Source organism: Garra rufa, chromosome 1 (genome assembly GCF_049309525.1).
Source record: "Garra rufa chromosome 1, GarRuf1.0, whole genome shotgun sequence".
Classification (NCBI taxonomy): Eukaryota; Metazoa; Chordata; class Actinopteri; order Cypriniformes; family Cyprinidae; genus Garra; species Garra rufa.
Window position 1 is genome coordinate 18,387,417 of NC_133361.1, and position 22,399 is coordinate 18,409,815.

At 35.0% G+C, this 22,399-nt stretch overlaps 1 pseudogene; it reads right to left on the minus strand.

Annotated features, from left to right (window-relative positions):
* LOC141294015 (RNA binding protein fox-1 homolog 3-like) overlaps window positions 1-22,399 on the minus strand; it is a 67,215-nt pseudogene that overhangs the window by 43,611 nt on the left and 1,205 nt on the right.

Sequence of the window (22,399 nt, forward strand, 5' to 3'; positions counted from 1 at the left end):
TACAATTATTCATTCATTTTTACTCATTCAACGTAACTATATAAAGAAACTATTTTGTAACCTATAATATAGGGTCTTTTTATTATTATTTAATATTTCATTGATTATAATCTATTGCCAATTAAAATTGATATTTTAGTATGTTATTAGTATGAAATTTTGTATATTGTTTTAGTATGTTTGAGATGTACTATTTATTTTTTATTTATTTTTAAATATTATTTAAACATTTTCCCAACAATTTAAATTTATTTGCTTTAGTATTATTTATGCACTATTATAGTTTTATATATATTTTAAATTAGGATTATTTATATTTAAAAATGTTATACATTTATTTATTACTATTTAGGTTTAATTTAGAAAAGACCCTTGTAAAAACCTGTTTTTGTATGGTTTCCATTTTACCCATATACTGTGACAGCATACCACACTATAGGTCAACTGCTATACGTTAATTTTGGACAGTTGTTGAAATATTTTATAACCCATTTAATAATATTTAACAACATTTTAGTGCCATGTTAAAAAAAGAGAGAAAAAAAAAAGAAAAATACGAGATTAAACTCGTAATATTTCGTGAATAAAATTTAAATATTAAAAAAAAAGTCAGAATGTTTAGAGAAAGTCGAAATGTTTGGAGAATAAAGTCCAAATTTTGAGAATATAGTCAAAATGTTTCAAAAGTACAGCTAAAATTGATAATGTCAAAATGTTTTGAGAAAAAAGTTGAACTTATGAGAATAAACTTGAAATAAGAATAAAATGGAAAGGTTTTGAGAAAAAACTGAAATGTTTCGAGAAATAAGTCAAAATGTTTTGAAAATAAAGTTGAAAAGTTTTGAGAATAAAGTCGAAATTATGAGAATAAACAAAATATTATGAGAATAAAACTGAAATGTTTTGAGAAAAAACTGAAATGTTTCGAAAAATAAGTCAAAATGTTTTGAAAATAAAGTTGAAATGTTTTGAGAATAAAGTCGACATTTTTAGAGAATAAAGTCAGAATTACAACAAAGTCAAAATGTTTAGAGAATAAAGTCGAAATTTCGAGAATAAGTCGAAATGTTTTTAAAAAAAACTGAAATTATGAGAATAAAATTGAAATGTTTTGAGAAAAAAACCCAAATGTTTTGAAAAAAAGTAGAAATGTTTTGAAAATAAAGTAGAAATGTTTTGAAAATAAAGTAGAAATGTTTTGAAAATAAAGTAGACATGTTTTGAGAATAAAGTAGACATGTTTTGAGAATAAAGTCGACATTTTTAGAGAATAAAGTCGAAATTACAACAAAGTCAATGTTTAAAGAATAAAGATGATATGTTGAAATGTTTCGATAAAGTCAAAATTGAGAATAAAGTCTAAATATTTTGAGAATAAAGTCGAATTGTTTTGAAAACAAAGTCAAAATGTTAAGAGAATAAAGTCAAAATTACAAGAATAAAGTTGAAATGTTTCAATAAAGTCAACATTTTTAAGAATAAAGTCAAAATTGAGAATAAAGTCTAAATATTTTGAGAAAAGACAAAATGTTTTGAAATCAAAGTCAAAATGTTAAGAGAATAAAGTCAAAATTACAAGAATAAAGTTGAAATGTTTCAATAAAGTCAACATTTTTAAGAATAAAGTCAAAATTGAGAATAAAGTCTAAATATTTTGAGAAAAGACAAAATGTTTTGAAATCAAAGGCAAAATGTTTAGAGCATAAAGTCAAAATTACAAGAATAAAGTTGAAATGTTTCGATAAAGTCAAAATTTTAAGAATAATGTAAAAGTTTTGAGAATAAAGTCTAAATATTGTGAGAATAAAGCAGAATTGTTTTGAGAATAAAGTCAAAATTACAAGAATAAAGTTGAATAGAAGAGAATAATGTCAAAATGTTTTGAGAATAACCATGTGTTACAGTGGACAGTATGCTTGGAAATAATATTTCACATCTTCGATTGCATTCATTAGGCCTATTTAATGCACCAGCCACTCAATAATAGCAATAAGCTTTGTGCTTTTGGTACTTTTAATATAAAACAAAGTCTCAGCTTTCAAAATCTGTCAGTTTAATAGCAAAATTAAAACAATTTATCTTGTTTTTTGTTTAATGTGGCACTAAAACAATATTGTACTATACTTGTTATTCTTTAAAAAAGTTAATTTTGACATGACTAATCTCATTTGAAACATACTGCACTGAAGTGAACATCAGTGGTGCTCGAGTTTGTGCTTTATTCTGTCTTTGGTCTGAACAAACAGTGGATCAGTGTGAAGACCTCTATCCTGAACCAGCGGTCTGATTATGTGCACTGCCGTGTCTGTTTTGTTCTTTGACTTTACAGTCTTTAATCTGACTCGAGGAAGATCAAACCGGCGTCTCTAAGCCAATAAAGAGTTCAGAAGAGAACGAGAAAGACTGCGGCTACACAAACACAGAGGAGAAGAAAGCAAGCGTCATTCATACCTTTGATCCTCTTTCATTAAAGATAATCTCCACGTCTAAGATCTTCCCAAATTGCTGCAGAAAAGGAGAGAGCGAGAGAAAGAGAGAGCGAGGGAGAGAAAAGCAAGATGAAGACGGGAATGAGAGAGAGATAAATCGATTAGGAGCCTCTGTGTCCATGAGAAAGTGGGGCTCGAAACCTGGGAAGAAATAATAACATCACGCATTCGGCAAACTGGAAATTACATAACATACAGGACATGTTAGATGCTTCCCACTGCAGGCTTCATAAAACAACTTTTGCAGAGTTTAGATGGTGAAAAACTTTTGCAATTCCGTTGCCATAATCTCATTCCGCAGCATTATTAAGTGTCGGCAGACTCTGGCGTGAGGTTTATAATGTGAAGTTTGTGGTGTGAGGTTTCTAATTTAATGTTTTTGCAGTGAGGTCTCTGGCGTGAGGTCTCTCAGGTGAGGTTTTCATTAGTAACCTCACACCACAGGCTTCTAATATGATGTTTTTTGTAATGAGGGCTCTGGTGTGAGGTCTGTCAAGTGAGATTTTTAAATTTTTTATTAGAAGTCTCTGACGTGGGGTTTGTAATGTGATGTTTTTGGAGTGAGGGCTCTCAGGTGAGGTTTTCATTAGAGGTTTATCAGGTGAGGTTTCTTATGTGATTTCTGTCTTGAAGTTTTCTAATATGACATTTGTGGAGTAAGGTCTTTGGGGTGAGATTTTAAATGTGATATTATTGGAGAGAGGTCTCTGGCATGAGGTCTATCATGTGAGGTTTTTCATGTGTATTCTGTGGTGTGAGGTTTCTAATATGACGTTTCTGCTGTGAAGTTTTTGGGGTGATGTCTCAGGTAAGTTTTTTTTTCAGTTTTTCATCAGAAATCTCTGGTATGAGGTTTCTAATGTGATATTTTTGGAGAGAGGTCTCTGGTGTGAGGTCTATCATGTGAGGTTTTTCATGTGTATTCTGTGGTGTGAGGTTTTTCTAATGTGAGGTCTCTGGTGTGAGGTCTATCATGTGAGGTTTTTCATGTGTATTCTGTGGTGTGAGGTTTCTAATATGACGTTTCTGCTGTGAAGTTTTTGGGGTGAGGTCTTTCAGTTTTTCCATTAAAAGTCTCTGGAGTAAAATTTCTAAAGTGATGTTTTTGGGAGTAAGGTCTCTGGCGTGAGGTCTATCATTTGAGATTTCTAATGTGATGCATCTGGAGTCTCTAAAGTGAGGTCTCTCAGGTGAGATTTTCAGTTTTTTTTATTAGAAGTCTCTGGTGTGAGGTTTCTAATGTGATGTTTTTGGAGTGAGGTTGCTGGCATGAGGTCTATCATGTGAGGTTTCTAATATGACGTTTCTGCTGTGAGGTCTTTGGGGTGAGGTCTCTCAGGTGAGTTTTTTCAGTTTTTCATTAGAAGTCTCTGCCATGAGATTTCTATATGATGTTTTTTTGAGTGAGGTCTCTAAGGTGATGTATCTGGAGTCTCTGGCGTGAGGTCTCTGGTGTGAGGTCTCTGGCGTGTTTTTCAATTTTTCATTAGAAGTCTCTGGCACGACGTTTCCAATGTGATGATCAGTTGAGGTTTCTCATGTGAATTCTATGGTGATGTGATCTTTCTAATAAGTTTTTGCAGTGAGGTTTTTGAGGTGAGGTTTCTCAGGTGAGTTTTTTCCGTTTTTCCAGTAGAAGTCTCTGGTGTCACGTTTCTAATGTGTTGTTTTTGGAGTGAGGTCTTTTCATATACTGTATGAGTTTTTTTTTTTTTTTTTTTTCATTCTAAGTCAGCGGTGTGAGGTTTCTAATGCTATGCTTTTGTAGCAAAGTCTTTTGCAAGAGGTCTATCATGAGGTTTCTCATGTTAATTCTGAAGCATCTCTGATGTGAGGTCTCTGACATGAGGTCTCAGGTGAAATTTTTCAGTTTTTTTTTTTTTTTAATAGAAGTCTCTGGTGTGAGGTTCTAATGTAATATTTTTGGAGTGAGGTCTCAGTTGTGAGGTCTATCATGTGAGCTTTTATGTGGTGTGAGGTTTCTAACATGATGTTTTTGCAGTGGCATCTCTAGCATGAGCTTTCTTATGTTAAGTCTGTTGTATGTGCTTTTTGCAGTGATGCCTCTGGTGTGAGGTTTTAATGTGACGTATATGGAGTCTCTGGCATGAGGTCTATCAGGTGAGTTTTTTTTTTTTCAGTAGTGGTATGTGGCATGAGGGTTGTGTGATGTTTTTGAACAAAGTTACCTGTCATGAGGTAAGGGTTACCTGTCATGGTGTGGGGTTTTTAATGTGATGTATCTGGAGTCTCTGAAGTGAGGTCTCTGGTGTGAGGCCTCTCATGTGAGTTTATTAAAAGTTAGCTGTGTGAGGTTTCTAATGCCATGCTTTTGGAGCGGCATGAGATCTCTCATATGAATTCTGTGTTGTGAGGTTTCTAATATGATGTTTTTACATTGAGGTCTCTGGCATGAGGTCTATAAGGTGAGGTATTTATTAGAAGTCTGTCATGTGAGGTTTCTAATGTGACGTATATAGGGTCTCCACATGAGGAACCTCACTCCAGAGAACTCATGCAGAAGTCTGCAGTGTTAGCTTTCTAATAAGGTGTTTTTGCAGTGGTGTTTTTCAGTAGAAGTCTGTGGCGTGAGGTTTCTAATATGTATCTAATATGTATCTATTTATATGGAATCTCTGGTGTGAGGTCTATTAGGTGAGGTTTTTTTTTTCAGTAGTAGTTTTTTCCAAGTCTCTGGTTTGAGATTTCTAATGTTAAGTAACTAGAGTCTGGAGTGAAGTCTCTGGCATGAGGTCTATGTGAAGTTTTTCAGGTGGTGTAAGAAAGTCTGTGGTGTGAGGTATCTAATATGATGTTTTTGCAGTGAGGTCGTTGGGGTGAGGTTTTTCAGTTTTTCCATTAGAAGTCTGCAGTGTGAGCTTTCTAATAAGATGTTTTTGCAGTAAGGTTTTTCAACTATCTAAAATTGCTAATGTACATGGAATCTCTGGCGTGAGGTCTATCAGGTGAGTTTTTTTTAGTTGATGTCTGTGGTGTGAGATTTCTAATGGTAAGTATCTAGAGTCTCTGGAGTTAAGTCTCTGGCATGAGGTCTATCATGTGAGGTTTTTCATGTGGCATGAGAAAGTATGTGGTGTGAGGTGTCTAATATGATGTTTTTGCAGTGAGGTCTTTGGGGTGAGGTCTCTCAGGTGAGGTTTTTCAGTTTTCCATTAGAAGTCTGGTGTGAGGTTTCTAATAAGATGTTTTTGCAGTGAGGTCTCTGGTGTGAGGTTTCTAATGTGATGCATCTGAGGTCTCTGGTGTGAGCTCTCATCAGAGGCCTGAGAGCATCCCTGAGAAAGGAAAAATGGGTAAAGTAGGCAATTTAATTAAGTCCACATTTTATTTTTATTATTACAATGATAAACAGAACAGTGTGTGTGTGTGTGTGTACAGTCTGTTTTCTCTCTCTCTCTCTCTGTTGTTGTTGTTGTTGTGTGCCATCGCTCCCAAGGGGGGAAACGTTCACCAATCTTCGATTTAGCTTCCTTGCTGTTTGGATCGTTAGAAAGCGGAGGGATGAGGGACGAGCGCAAACCCCTCTAATGAGCGCAAAGTGAGGGCGGCTTTTAATTGATGCCTGCGATGGTCGTATTATTTCATTAAAAGTAATTACCCTGTCAAGCATGCTGCATCGCCATCATTTGGCCACTGCGGTAGAAAATAAAACCTCTGCGAGCGCTGTGCCGGATGGAGAGAGATGACACTGAAAGTGCTAATAGGATCAAGAGCGGGCGCAGTTGTCTACAGACACCGACTACAAAAAAAGGATGAATAGACTGGGTTACGGGGTCAACGCTAATCAGACTACATGCTAATGTTAATTAGTTGTTTGTGTGAGAGAGGAGAGGTCAGGAAAGAGTCGCTAGACATGAGATGCAAAGATTCGGCAAGCCTTCATCCTCATTAACAGCACTGCAATTAGGAAAAAATACACATGAGAATCTCAGTTGTTTCTCCTAGACAGCAGATAGATTAAATGAAGAGTAAATACTTCTGGTTAATATTCCTACTTCTTAGATGTTTCTTCTGAGGAAAAAGTCACCAGTTATCTCACATTTCTCCTCTAGAGCTTTTAGAATAGATCTCGGTAATGTCTCAGACACCAAGTCCGGAGATCTCAATATGAACTCAAATTCTACCATCTATCTGCCTTTTCTTTCTCCAAACAAATTTTAGGAGAATCATCTGAGATTATACTGAGACATAACAGAGATCTGCTTTAAGTCTCCTGAGCAATAAAACCTTCCATTGATCTTTCGTCATAAAATCTAGGAACACTCAAACTGGAAGGAAAAGTTACAAATGAGACCTCTTTAATGTCTCAACTGTTTCTCCCAGATTTCAGCAAGACAAAATGAAGACTTTTGCTGAAGTCTCCAGCTTCTAGAGCTTCAGAAGAGATCTCAACAATGTCTCAAACTTCAGATATGGAAAGCCTTCATCTTCATTAACAGCACTGCAATTAGGAAAGAAAAATCAAACAAGATCTCTTAAAATCTCAGTTGTTTCTCCTAGACAGCAATGAGATCAAATGAAAGATCAAACAGAAATTTGCTGAAGATTCCTGCTTCTCAGATGTTTCTCCTGAGAAAAAAAGACCTCAGCAATCCCACATTTCTCCTCTAGAGTTTCAGAAGAGATCTCAATAATGTCTCAGACACCAAAGTGTGCAATCAAAATCAGAGATCTCAATTTTAACTTAAACTCTACTATCTATCTGCATGTTTTTTCTCCAAACAAATTTTAGGAGAATCATCTGAGATTATACTGAGACACAACAGAGATCTCATTTAAGTCTCCTGAGCAATAAAACCTTCCATTGATCTTACAGCATAAAATCCAGAAGCATGCCAACTGGAAGGGGAAAATAACAAGATAAAGATCTCTTTAAAATCTCAACTGTTTCTCCTAGATTTCAGCAAGACAAAATGAAGACTTTTGCTGAAGTCTCCAGCTTCTAGAGTTCCAGAAGAGATCACAACAATGTCTTAAACTTCAGTTACGGAAAGCTTTCATCTTCATTAACAGCACTGCAATCAGGAAAGAAAAATCAAACAAGATCTCTTAAAATCTCAGTAGTTTCTCCTAGACAGCACATTTGCTGAAGACTTCTGCTTCACAGATGTTTCTCCTGAGAAAAAAAAAAGACCCTAGCAATCCCACATTTCTCCTCTAGACTTTCAGAAGAGACCTCAATGATGTCTTAACAACAATGTCTGCTCCGTTTAAACACCTGAGATGATACTGAGGCATAACAGTGAACCCATTTGTCTCATGAAGAAAACTTCTCTCTAAACAGTGATCTCTCATCATTAGATCCAGAAATACTCGAACTGTAAAGAAAAAAAAAATCACAAATGAGATCTTATTGAAGTCTCAATTGTTTCTCCTAGATTTCAATAAAATTAGATTGAGGTGCTTGCTTTTCAGATGTTTCTCCTGAGAAAAAAAAGACCCTAGCAATCCTTAATTTCTTCTCTAGACTTTCAGAAAAGATCTCAATGATGTGTCAGACTGTGCTTAGATTTGACAATTAAACCTTTCAGCATAAAATCTAGAAACACTCAAGCTGGAAGGAAAAATCACAAATGAGATCTGTTTACCATCTCAATTGTTTCTCCCAAAGTTCAGCTAGATGAAGTGGAGATTTTCACCTTCTAGAGTTTCAGAGGAGATCTCAAAAATGTCTCAAACTGTGCTCTGATTTACTGAGACACCAAAGTCTGCAATCGATAGTCTGAGATCTTCATATGAACTGTCTTTAATTTCTTAACAACCTGAGATGATACTGAGGCAAAACAGTGAACACCTTTGTCTCATGAGCAAGAAAACATTTTTCTGAATAGTGATCTCTCATCATTAGATCCAGAAACACTCAAACTGTAAAGAAAAATTTCAAATAAGATCTTACTGAAGTCTCAGTTGTTTCTCCTAGATTTTAATACAATTAGATTGAGATGTTTGCTGAAGTCGTCTGCTTCTCAGATGTTTCTTCACTCCAGATCTCAGAACTGTGCTCAAATTTGCTAAGATACTAAAGTATGCAATCAAAAGTCAGAGATTTTCATATGAACTCACAACATTTCTCAATAAATTCTCTTGAAACCAAATAATTTTGCTGCCATATTCATTTTCTGTCTCCTAACAGATTTTAGGAGAAACATCCAAGACAAAACAGTGAATTCTTTTCAGTCATTTAAAAGCAAAAGATATTTCCTCTGATCAATGATTTCTCAGCATTCGGTTCAAAAACACTCAATCTAGAAAGAAAAAAAAAAACACACACAAATGTGACTCTGGACCACAAAACCAGTCATAAGGGTCAAATTTTTGAAATGGAGATTTATACATAATCTGAACGCTATATAAATACGTTTTCCATTGACTTATGGTTTTGTTAGGATATGTTAATATTTGGCCAAGATACAACTATTTGCAAATCTGAAATCCAAGGGTGCAAAAACATCAAAATACTGAGAAAATCGCCTTTAGAGTTGTCCAAATGAAGTTCTTAGCAATGCATATTACTAATCAAAAAATAAGTTTTGATATATTTATGGTAAGAAATTTACAAAGTATCTTCATGGAACATGATCTTTACTTAATACTCTAATGATTTTTGGCATAAGAGAAAAATCAATAATTTTGACACATACAATGTATTTTTGGCTTTTGCTACAAATATACTTGTGCTACTTAAGACTGGTTTTGTTGTCCAGGGTCACAAATGAGAACTCGTTAAAGTCTCAACTGCATCTTTAAGTGAGATTAAATTGAGACTTTTGCTAAAGTCTTCTGCTTGTCAGATGTTTCTCCAGACAAACAGACTCCAGTAATCTCACATTTCTCCAACAGAGTTTTAAAAGAGATCTTAATAACATCTTAAACTGTACTCAGATTTGCCAAGACACCAAAGTATCCAATCAAAAGTCAGATCTTAACAGAAACTCAAACATTTTTCAAACAAATTCTCTCGAAATTACAATTTTGCTGCCATACTTTTTTTGCATCCTTTTTAGATTTAAGGAGAAACATCTGAGAACAAACACTAAACTTTCAAGTCCCCTAAAAGCAAAAAATCTTTCCTCTGATGGTGTTTTCTTAGCATAAGGTCCAGAAACACCCAATCTAGAAAGAAAAATATCAAATGAGATCTCATTAATGTCTCAGTTGCTTCTCCTAGATTTCAAAGAGATTAAATTCTCAGATGTTTCTCCTGACAAACAGACTCCAGTAATCGTACATTTCTTCTCCAAAGTTTCAAAAGAGATCAACAATGTCTTTGCAATCAAACTTCAGAGATCTCAATATGAACTCAAATATTTCTCATCAAATGAACTGAGCTGCTCCACATTAATTTTAAGGCTCCTTTTTTATTTCTCCAAATGGATTTGAGGAGAAACAACTGAGACAAAGCTGATACTAACACAAAACGAGTGCAATAACATTTCAGGAACACTTGAAATGACACTGCGCTCATGGTCTTTTTGTTCGTGCTACAGCCGCAATGGCTTAACATTATTGCTCATCCAATCAGCATCTGTGTGAAACTGTAGGCTGAAATCTATCAATTTATTCAAATGAATGCACATTCTGCAGAGGGCTCAATCAGAGACACACACACAAACACATTAACTCCCCAGCGTGAGCTCCGAGTTGTATGGTGGGGTTTTCCCTGGCTAGCGTGCCGCAGATGCTAATTGTTTTAACCAGGCCTAATGGACCAGTGATAGAGATTAATTAGTTTGGTGGGAAAGTTGCGTACGGCTGGGGAAGCGGTCTTCTCTACTGAGCATGCTCAGCTACCCCCTATGGTGGCAGTTTCTCATGCATACATGCAGTAAAACCTCAGCACAGCGCTGTAGGGAATGAAACACTTAGTAGTTTAGCAGAGGAGTGTGCTGCAATTGAATACAATTGAAACCGCTTTGGATAAAAATGCATAAATGTCTGCCACATTATTATATTATGATATAATTGGTTGCAATCAACAGCTTGCCAGCATCACAGGAAGAAATTAAAACTGGAAGCTCACATAAAAGTGTGATTTTAACAGAAATGCATTCCAAGAAATTCAACACAGATGCAATGCATTCTGGGAAATAACATGTTCTTCCACTCTGGTTTACCAAATGTAATTATTAAATATGATTAAACAAACTAAATAAACCGAACCCGTTTGTATCCTCAATTCACATTCAGCAATTAAATTTATTTTTAGTTTTGAGCCTCATTTTAAAGAATTTAACTGGACTTTAAATGGCAATTGTCAATTCAATCTTGAACAATTGTGCATTCTGTTTGCAACCTCAATTCATATTTAGGAATTTAAAAGATACTCTTAAAAAAAAAGATGACAATATTTTAACATTTAAAAACTTTAAAATTAAGACTTTTTGTAAAAATTTAGCCTTTTTGCAAGATGATACATTTGAAAAGAAATTTGCTTTTCTAGTTGAAAATTACACTCTTTAAATTTCAATTAATCTAGCAATTCTGCTTTCTGTTTGCAACCTCAATTCATATTCAGCAATTAAATCGGACTATAAAAGTGTGTATTTATGTTAAAAATTACAATTACACAAGTTCTTTGAATTTCAAAATTAATTCGAAAATGTAAATAGCAATTACATCCTGTTTGTGATTTCAATTCTTATTTAGAAATTTAAAAGACATCTGAATGACATTTTTAAACCTTTTTCAAGATTGATTCATTTGAAAAAAATCCTGAAATTTGCTTTTCTAGTTGAAAATTAAAATCTCTTTAAATTTCAATTAATTCATCAATTGTGCATTCTGTTTGCAACCTCAATTCATATTCAGCAGTTAAACTGAACTATAAAAGACATTCTCAATTCAATTCTTACTGGCCAGAGTATTTTTTGTTAAATTAATCTTGATTAAATTAGCTTTTTCATGTTAAAAGGAACAGTATTTGAATTTCAATTTATTTGAAAATAATAGCAATCTGCATCTTGTTTGCAATCTAATTTTTTTTCAAGAATTCAATTTTTAAATTTCAATTAATTTAGCAATTCTGCTTCTTGTTTGCAACCTCAATTCATATTTAGACATTTTAAAGACATTCTAAATTCAATTTTAAACCTTTTTTAAGATTGATACATTCATGAAATTTGCTTTTCCAGTTGAAAATTGGTCCGTGTACTTTTTCGTTCATTCATTATTCAATTTCGGAATGAAAGATGAAATTTAAAAAAGGGTGCAACTTGGTTTTTTGTTTAAAAGAAAAAAAGCAGAAATGGCTGTATTTTGTTTTCCAAATGTATTGTTGTCATCAAATAATAGTAATAGAAAATTGGACGCATTTCCGATCGTTTTTTAATTTGTAATATTTATTTGTACATTTATTGTATTTCATTTGACTGATCCTATCTTTACCCGGAAGTAAATTACACCGTCGTGCGGGTATCAATTATTATTGTCTAGTACAGGGGTGCCCAATACGTCGATCGCGATCTACCGGTCGATCGCAAAGGTGGTGTGGGTAGATCGCACGGCATTAACAATAGGGGTTATGCCCAACAGGCTTCCGTTTTCTGCTAAACAGGTCTCGTTGCTTCCGGTTCACGCGTTTTGCATATCCCTCTTTAAATATGAACATGATTTACTCAAGATTCATTCAAAGTAGACACTAAAAATGATCATAACCAATGTCCATCACATATGTGGATTGATATATAAAAGTTTTAAATTTTTATTCTTTTCACTAACATTTATATATAAATATCGAATGAAACGTCCACAATAAACAGCTGGCTTGTTTAACTGATTACCTTAAAAGTCCGTCGATATCGCCATTATTTATTACGGCTATTAACACGTTCTCCGACAAGCGGAAGCAATGAGACCTGTTTTCCGGGGTTGGTCATGTGACGTTCGGCATAAAGCCTATTAGACGTCAAATTAAGTAGACGATCAGCCAATGTAGTCAGCCAATCATCCGTCCTCACTATTAATTTTGTCACTTGATTGACATACAAGACAGCCAGTCTGACATCTGACTTTTTATGACACGAATCACCGCGCATGAACGTGCTTACAGCGGCGCCAAGTGGCTGATTCCATTCAGTGCATGTCATCAGAGTAAAGTAATGAATGTAATTGTATGTAGTTGTATTGTGCAATATGGGTTCATGTAGTTATGCAAGCTACACCAACATATAAAGAATTCTCAATATATTCATAAATAAATATATGTTTTGCATTTTTATAGTAGGTAGATCATTTTGACTTCGTCATTTTATAAGAAGCTCACAAGCCAAAAAAGTGTGGGCACCCCTGGTCTAGTAGTATTACTTACTAAGATCCATATTACTATCACACGAGCCAATGGCAATTAAATGCACGGATGCATAGTCAGATAATGAATGAAATACAACTGTTCACGAACAGAAGATTGTATTTGACTCATGTTGCATACGCAATGACAATTATGCCTACTGTAAATATAGATTTACAACTACGATTAGAGTTGTTTGCATAAAATGCACCGTGAACATTCACACGTTTGCCTAGCTGTGACAGGCTATACAATTTATCTCCATTAATACTATTTTCTCAATTCTGCGCATATATTTTCATTTACTTTACATCAATTGCTCCATCAATATTATCATCACATATTTTACATTTGTAACTGTAGCTACCACAAACAATTTAATATAGCTAAGTTTGTGTATTTTTACAGGTAGTAAAATACTGTGTGTGCTGCTTATAAACACCAGAGAGATAATGATTCATGAAAAAGATGGTCTTTCTTTACTCATCTCACTTGCACAAAATAAATGCAGTAATAGAAAGTACAGAAACGCACAAAATACACTGAAATACACTGAGAATTATATGCATTTAAAAATTTGGTGGGGTTGAAGTCATCCCCCCGAATCTTCTGCATCCACTCAGCCCGTACGCACCGTCAACGGGGAATGCGACGAAACGGTACAAAAATGCACACAACGATGAAGTGCTGAGTCTCCTCTCTTGAATCCTAAAAACACTCAATGTGAAAAAATATCTATGTGACGACAAAATCATGGATCAGATTCATTACATGTTGTTTAAAGGGCCAATAAACGGGTCAGCCTCCGAGAAGAGGACATGACCTCCATGAAACTGTGTTTTATTGACAAGTGGTTAGGTTTACGTGCTCGTAAATGTGTCTGTTGTGACTGTTTGCATTGAAAAATCACACCCCAATACATATGCAATAATGGCAATATTATTACCCAACTAGATCATTTAATCATCACGATAAAATTCACAGTGCCTTTCGCGTCAGCTTATTGACGCCAAGGGTTTCTTATTTAAAGTAGTGGAGGACTCTGCACGTCCAAAAATGATGCTGAAGGGGTACCCTGTGCGTCAAAATGCGACGCCAAAGGGTCTTGGCCAAACGTCAATATGTGACGACTTGGGAGTGAGACTGTGTTGCGCGAGCGCACATTCAGCTCTGCAGGCCTGGTGCTATGCGTATTTAAATCTCCTCTGATGCGCATTTTCCTGCATTAGCCAAAATCATGACAGTCAACCACATCCAGTCATATGTGAATTAATGTAAATATTCGCTAAAACACACAATAAAGACAGCAATGATGCAGTCAGGACTGTGGCACGCTTTGAAATGTATTTGGTTATTGCGCCCGATGCGTCTCCCGCACCGAAGTCATTTTAAACAGTAATAACGAAAACAATACCTTACAAATAAAAAGGAGCAGATTTTTATGATCAGAACTTCCTTAAACCAGTGAACCTGTAAACCTTTCAGTTCAAGTAAACGAATGCGTTCAAATAAAAAGTTTAAAACGATATTCATAAATGAAGCATATACCCACTTTTCTTCCGGCACCACTAACGTTACACCACTGATTATCTTGTTATTAATATGATTTGATTTATGGTTCATATTCATAACCGTACAGTATGTTGTTGGCAGTTTAAAGGGCGATGTTTCCAAGCAATTTTGGGCTAAAAAAAAGCTGTTTTCATTTGCATTACAATGCATAGTATGTTTATTTAATGGTCGCGGGTGCGGGGCCGGTTGTAAAAATAGACACAGTGGTGCGGGGCGGGCTGGCTCGGGCCAAATAATTTCATAATTGCGGGACCCGCGGGTTGAAAAAAAAAACCCCAACCCGCGCATCACTATGGGCCAGTACTTCAGGTGAAAACTTCCGGTGATCTGACAGCGAGAGCAAGAGACAACAGCGACCGAGTTCCATTACCACAGAGATATTTTTTCACATTGAGAGTGTTTTTAGGATTCAAGAGAGGAGACTCAGCACTTCATCGTTGTGTGCATTTTTGTACCGTTTCGTCGCATTCCCCGTTGACGGTGCGTACAGGCTGAGTGGATGCAGAAGATCCGGAGGGATGACTTCAACCCCACCAAATTTTTAAATGCATATAATTCTCAGTGTATTTCAGTGTATTTTGTGCGTTTCTGTACTTTCTATTACTGCATTTATTTTGTGCAAGTGAGATGAGTAAAGAAAGACCATCTTTTTCATGAATCATTATCTCTCTGGTGTTTATAAGCAGCACACACAGTATTTTACTACCTGTAAAAATACACAAACTTAGCTATATTAAATTGTTTGTGGTAGCTACAGTTACAAATGTAAAATATGTGATGATAATATTGATGGAGCAATTGATGTAAAGTAAATGAAAATATATGCGCAGAATTGAGAAAATAGTATTAATGGAGATAAATTGTATAGCCTGTCACAGCTAGGCAAACGTGTGAATGTTCACGGTGCATTTTATGCAAACAACTCTAATCGTAGTTGTAAATCTATATTTACAGTAGGCATAATTGTCATTGCGTATGCAACATGAGTCAAATACAATCTTCTGTTCGTGAACAGTTGTATTTCATTCATTATCTGACTATGCATCCGTGCATTTAATTGCCATTGGCTCGTGTGATAGTAATATGGATCTTAGTAAGTAATACTACTAGACAATAATAACTGATACCCGCTCGACGGTGTAATTTACTTCCGGGTAAAGATAGGATCAGTCAAATGAAATACAATAAATGTACAAATAAATATTACAAATTAAAAAACGATCGGAAATGCGTCCAATTTTCTATTACTATTATTTGATGACAACAATACATTTGGAAAACAAAATACAGCCATTTCTGCTTTTTTTCTTTTAAACAAAAAACCAAGCTGCACCCTTTTTTAAATTTCATCTTTCATTCCGAAATTGAATAATGAATGAACGAAAAAGTACACGGACCAAAATTACACACTTTAAATGTCAATTAATTTATCAATTGTGAATTCTGTTTGCAACCTCAATTCATATTTAGGAATTTAAAAGACATCCTAAATAAAATGTTTAAGCATTTTTCAAGATAAAAATAATGACATTTGCTTTTCTAGTTGAAAATTACACTTTAAATTTCAATTAATTTATCAACTGTGCATTCAGTTTGCAACCTCAATTGATATTTAGAAACTGATTTAGAATTTAAAAGGTATTCTCAATTCAATTCTAAAAAAATATTTTGAAATTAAGCCTTTGACAAGTTTATCTTGATTTGAAAATTCAATTATCTTGTTTGGAACCTCAATTAACATGCAAAAATTAAATGGCAATTTAAAAGGCATTGTCATTTCAATTCTACAGGGCCAGAGTAAAACCAGTCTCCTTCAGAAGCTAGATTAGCTGGATTCTCCAGCAGGGAATTATGCAGAAAGCACCCTGCCAAAAAAGCTCATGTCGTATTCTGCAAACCAAAGCAGTATTGAAGGCAGTTTCAGAGCTCTGCGTCTTTTGAAGTGCTCTGATTGGTGGGGTTTTCTTTAATGCGAGTGGTCTCTCCATACCGATGAAGACTTGTTCGCTGCTCACAGGAGTCAGATTCAAGCAGATCTTTAATTTCGTCTCTTAAAAGAGCAGAGCCGCAGGTGGAATGCTAACATAGTGTCTGCACAGCGGGAAACCCGGAGATGTAGGTAAGGCCCCCTGCGAGAGAAATTCCCAGCGGCCCTTAAGGCCCACAGGCAGAGGGGAAGAAGAAACAGCCTTAAAGCCAGCACAAAGCCGGAGGTATTACTTCCAGGAACGCTGGCTCTCTCCTACCACACATTTCCATACGGACATCCTCAGTAATAAACCACTCGGCCCCGGATAATGAGCCCCGTACTTCTGCGCTCATTAGCGACTCCCAGACTCCAGCGCTTTAGCCTGCGACGCTAACCTGACGCCTCACTCATTTAGCTTCGATTCTCTGTTAGCCAAGCAGCTAATTAGCCGCTCTGCAAACTCTTGGCAAACCTTCGGCCCTGCTCACCATAGGCTAAATCTCCATTAGCTACAAGGCTAATCAACGCCGCCAAGGTTTGTTAACGCGGGATCGAGTCATTAGCAGGGCTTACTTGACTCCACGCAGGCAGATGGAGCTTATAGCGGGCAATTATGTCTCAAGGTGTTGGGCTTACACGGCTACTGTATGGCCATATTGCCTTTGTTTACCTTTCTGTGATGTCTTATGCAAATGTGGAGAGCTTTCAACACGCTAACAGCGTACAAAACCCTGTATTGCTTTAAGGAAATACAGCTGAGTGCGATCCATTTGGCTCTAATACAATGTAAAACAAGATTAAAGTTTACATTTTCTACTTCAGACTATTTCAGAGTTGAAAATTGTTTACTTGTGATGGGAAATTTAGCTAAAAATGCACCCTCACGAGTTTGTTTCGTCAACAGATTTTGAGAAATATAGCAATATTTTTCTCGCTCACTAACAAATCCTTTGCAGTGAATGGGTGCCGTCAGAATGAGAGTCTAAACAGCTGATGAAAACATCACAATAATCCACAAGTAATCCACACCACTCCAGTCCATCAATTAATGTCTTGTGAAGTGAAAAGCTGTGTATTTGTAGGAAACAAATCCGTTATTAATTATTGCACTTTTAACTTCTGTCCCCAATCCATAATTTAGCTTATCCTTTGCTTCTGGAAAAATATCTGTAATCCATAATAACCTTTCCCTTAGTGAAAAAGTCAACCTCATGTTGTCTCCCACACCAAATGCCACCAACATATTTGATTAGAACTGTTTTGGCTTATAAACGGTTCTTGATCTGTACATATTTCTGTCATGATTCAGACAATATGACTTGAGAAAGCAATATTACTGATTAGGTACTTGTATTTTTATGAAAGCTTGTTTCTGCCACTGAATAAAAAAAGGTAAAAAATTTACATCTTGCAATTCTGAGAAAAAGTTCAGAAATACTAAATATAAGTTGTAAAGTATTTTTTTATAAAAAAGTATTTTTTTTTTTCACGCAATTGCAAGTTTACATCATGCAATTCTGAGAAAAGTCTCAATTCTGAGAAAAAAAAAAAAAAAAAAAATTAAATTCGCAATTGGCTTTTTTCCCAGAATTGTGAGATATAAACTTGCAATTGTAAGTTTATATCTCACAATTCGGAGCAAAAAGTCAGAATTGCAAGAAAAAAAGTCAGAACTGCTAAATGTAAACTACACAATTTCTCAGAATTGTGAGATGTAAACCGCAATTGCGTGAAAAAAAATCCTTTTTTCTGCAATTGCGGTTTACATCTCACAATTCTGAGAAAAAAAGTAAATAAATCTAAATAACAAATTTAAATTCCCAATTGACTTTTTTCTCAGAAATATGTGATATAAATTAGAAATTGCATTTAATAGTCAGAATAGCGAGAGATAAACTCACAATTTTTTCAGAATTTTTTTCTTTTGAAGCACCTTTACTTTTCCCCCTCAAAAATGGCCTTTATAACTTGCAATTGCGAGATCTCAATTCTGAGGAAAAAAAGTCAGAATTGCTAAATATAAACTACATAATTGTGAGTTTCTATCTTGCATTTCTGATATTTTTTTCTCAAAACTGCATGATACAAGTTTGCAATTCAGACTTTTTTTTTTCTCAGAATTGTCAAATCTAAATTTGCAATTGACTTTTTTTCTCAGAATTACGTGACAAACTTGAAATTGTGTGTTATAGTCAGAATAGCGAGATATAAGCTCACTCAATTTTGAGAACATATTTTTCCCCTCAAAACTGGCCTTTATAACTCGCAATTGCAAGTTGTTATCTCAATTCTGAGAAAAAAAAGTCAGAATTGCTAAATATAAACTTGCAATTGTGAATAAAAATCAGAATTGTCATGCATCTAAATTCGCAGTTGACTTTTTTCTCAGAATTGCGTGATATAAGTTTGAAATTGTGTGTTATAGTCAGAATACTGAAAGATAAACTCGCAATTTTGAGAACATCTTTTCCCCTCAAAACTGGCCTCTATAACTCGCGATTGCGAGTTTATATCTCAATTCTGAAAAAAAGTCAGAATTGCTAAATATGAACACAATTCTGACTTTTTTTTCACGTAACTGCGAGTTTAGATCTTGCAATTCTGATATTTTTTTCTCAGAATTGCGTGATATAAACTCAGAATTCAGACTTTTTCTCAGAATTGTGCATAAACTCGCAATTGCAAGTTATAAAGTCAGAATATAACCTTGCAATTCTGAGTCAGAATTGCGAAATATAAATTCACAATTGACTGTTTTCTCAGAATTGCGTGATAATAAATTTGAAATTGTGTGTTATAGTCAGAATTGCATGAAAAATTTTGTTTTCCCCCCTCAAAACTGGCCTTTATAACTCGCAATTGCAAGTTTATATCTCAATTCTGAGAAAAAAAGTCAAAATTGCGATAAAAAAAGTCAGAATGGCTAAATATAAACTTGCAATTGTGAAAAAAAAATCCACATAATTGCGAGTTTATATCTTGCAATTATGATTTTTTTTTCTCAGAATTGCGTGATACAAACTCGAAATTCTGAGATATCAACTCGCAATTGCAAGTTATAAAGGCTGAATTGTGAGATAGTAATTTCTCAGAATTGCGAAATATAAACTTGCAATTTACTTTTTTTTCCCCTCAGAATTGCGTGAGTAAACTTGAAATCGGGTGTTATAAAGTCAGAATAGTGAGATATAAACTCGCAATTTTGAGAACATACATTTTTCTCAGAATTGTGCAATATAAACTTGCAATTGGAAGATATAAAGTCGACATTGTGAGATATAACCTTGCAATCTGAGAAATAAAGTCAGAACTGCGAAATATACATTTTTAAAATGTATAAATATAAAGCTTTTTCCATCAGAATGGCGTGATATAAACTTGAAATTGTGTGTTATAGTAGCGCAAACGCGCAATTTTGTGAACATATATTTTTCCCCTCAAAATTGGCCTTTATAATTCACAATTTGAGAAAAAAAGTCATTTTGAGGAAAAAAGTCATTTTGAGGAAAAAAAAAATCTGAATTGCTAAACAAATTTGCAATTGCGAGGAAAAAAAGTCAGAACTGTGATACACAATTGCAAGTTATAAAGTCAGAATTGTGAGATATAACCTCAGAATTGCAAAATATAAATTAGAAATGGATTGCATGATATAAACTTGAGCCAGCGTGTGTTATAGTCAGAATAGCGATATAAACTCACAATTTTGAGAACAAATTTTCCCCCTCAAATCTGGCCTTTATAACTCAATTCTGAGATAAATGTCAAAATTGCAAGAAAATCTGAATTGATAAATATAAACTCACAATAAATGCACAAACTTGCATTTGAGAGAAAAAAGTCTTTATCTTAAGTTTTTATTTCACAATTTTGACTATTTCTCACAATTGTGAGTTTGTAAAAAAATCGCTATTACATTTTTAACATTTTTTATTCAGTGACTGAAACGGGCTTCCATATATTTTAGCCAAAAAGCAATGTTTTGAAGTAAAAAATGTCTCAGTGATGGATTTCTTTCTTACAAACACACAACTTTTCTCTTTACAGGACATTAACTGATGGACTGGAGTGGTGTTGACTATTGTGATGGTTTTATCAGCTGTTTGGACTCATTCTGACAGCACCCATTCACCACAAGAGGATCCACTGCTGAGCAAATGATGCAATTCTACATTTCTGCAAATCTGCCATTTAAAAATGTTTAGATATTTATAACAGAAAGCAAGACAAAAAAACAGAGTAATAAAGGATGCCAGCTTGGTTAGTAATGATTAAACAAAAGTCCCTAGTCGTCTATATTGTCTTTGGCATACATATTGAGTTTGCATCATATATCTCTGGACCACCTATGCGCAATAACTGCGAGCTAATTACTGTGCTGATTTGGCAAACACAAACCTGGCAGCCGAGGAGAACAATAATCCGGCTATCACAGAGCATGATGGGAAACGAGCGAGGGGCCGCAGACCATGTTGTATGTAATTTATACGGCTACGCGGCGGTCTGTGCTGTAATTAACATCATCTTTTCGACAGAGCCACCGGCCGACACCAGCCCAAACAAATGAGCGCTGTTTAAAGCAGCTTTTCTGGCCAGCCTGCCCGCTGACGGGTCATTAAGATGATTGAGATGATTTTAGCAAACAAGAAGGAAGCGGCGCAAGCGGAGTGTGTGTGTCTGTGCATTTAGTGAGCCCGTAGTCATCTTATTCACCCTAAAGGTAAGTTTGCCATATCATCTGCAGAGAATGCTTAATGTAATTCAGATATTTAGAGAGTGAATGTGAACGTACTACATGGCAAAAAAAAAAAAAAAAAAAAAAGTACAATTATATACTCGTTCTTAAATAAACATACATATATTTCAGAAGCAAAGTGATTTAAGATAGTAAGTCTTGTTTTACGCTTAAAACAAGAAATAAATCTGTCAGTGGGGTGAGAAAAATAAACCTAATTCAATGGAAAACAAGCTTTATTTTTTCTGACCTCACTGGCAGATATTTTTTTCAAAAACAAGACTTAATATTTAGTATTTTTGCTTTTCAAGTAAACGTATCTTGATTTGAGAATGCTTAGATACTCATGCTGAGAAACAACACAAAAACAGAGTACAGTATGTTTTTATCAGCTGTTTGGACTCGCATTCTGACGGCACCCATTCACTCCATAGGATCTATTGCTGAGCAAGTGATATAATGCTATATTTATCCAAATCTAATAAAGAAACAAACTCAACCACATCTTGGACTGGAGTGGTGTAGATTATTGTAATGTTTTTATCAGCTGTTTGGACTTATTCTGACGGCACCCATTAACTGCAGAGGATCCATTGCTGAGCAAGGGATATAATGCTACATTTCTCCAAATCTGATAAAGAAACAAACTCAACCACATCTTGGACTGGAGTGGTGTAGATTATTGTAATGTTTTTATCAGCTGTTTGGATTCGCATTCTGACGGCACCCATTCACTCCAGAGGATCCATTGCTGAGCAAGTGATATAATGCTATATTTATCCAAATCTAATAAAGAAACAAACTCAACCACATCTTGGACTGGAGTGGTGTAGATTATTGTAATGTTTTTATCAGCTGTTTGGACTCGCATTCTGACGGCACCCATTCACTCCAGAGGATCTATTGCTGAGCAAGTGATATAATGCTATATTTATCCAAATCTAATAAAGAAACAAACTCAACCACATCTTGGACTGGAGTGGTGTAGATTATTGTAATGTTTTTATCAGCTGTTTGGACTTATTCTGACGGCACCCATTAACTGCAGAGGATCCATTGCTGAGCAAGGGATATAATGCTACATTTCTCCAAATCTGATAAAGAAACAAACTCAACCACATCTTGGACTGGAGTGGTGTAGATTATTGTAATGTTTTTATCAGCTGTTTGGATTCGCATTCTGACGGCACCCATTCACTCCAGAGGATCCATTGCTGAGCAAGTGATATAATGCTATATTTATCCAAATCTAATAAAGAAACAAACTCAACCACATCTTGGACTGGAGTGGTGTAGATTATTGTAATGTTTTTATCAGCTGCTTGGAC